This window comes from Daktulosphaira vitifoliae, unplaced genomic scaffold (genome assembly GCF_025091365.1).
Source record: "Daktulosphaira vitifoliae isolate Bord-2020 unplaced genomic scaffold, ASM2509136v1 Scaffold_5, whole genome shotgun sequence".
NCBI classification, from domain to species: domain Eukaryota; kingdom Metazoa; phylum Arthropoda; class Insecta; order Hemiptera; family Phylloxeridae; genus Daktulosphaira; species Daktulosphaira vitifoliae.
The window spans coordinates 16,809,715-16,809,979 of NW_026099576.1; the positions used below are offsets into that span (position 1 = coordinate 16,809,715).

The 265-nt window shown below is 23.8% G+C and overlaps 1 protein-coding gene across 8 annotated transcripts in view; it reads right to left on the bottom strand.

The window, feature by feature from the left end:
- The window catches only part of LOC126907852 (uncharacterized), a 16,136-nt gene that overhangs the window by 12,555 nt on the left and 3,316 nt on the right, over positions 1–265 (bottom strand). The window lies entirely within an intron of this gene.

The following is a 265-nucleotide window of genomic DNA, read 5'->3' on the forward strand; positions in this document are numbered from 1 at the left end:
AAGTTATAGCATTATAAAGTTAAAAATATAAAAAAGAATTTTTTTACAAAAATCGTATTTTTTTTATTAAGTTTAATGTCTCTTTTCACCATGAAGATAAAATAAAGTCCGAAATTTTTTTTTACCACTATAAAGTATATTACATTAGCTTTAATTTAAGATATATATAAAAGTGTCAGACCTTCCGGAACATTTTCAAAAGTTAAGTTGAAAAAGTAAATTTTTTGTGAAAAAGTTGTCATTTTAAATCCCCCCCTGTGGGCAG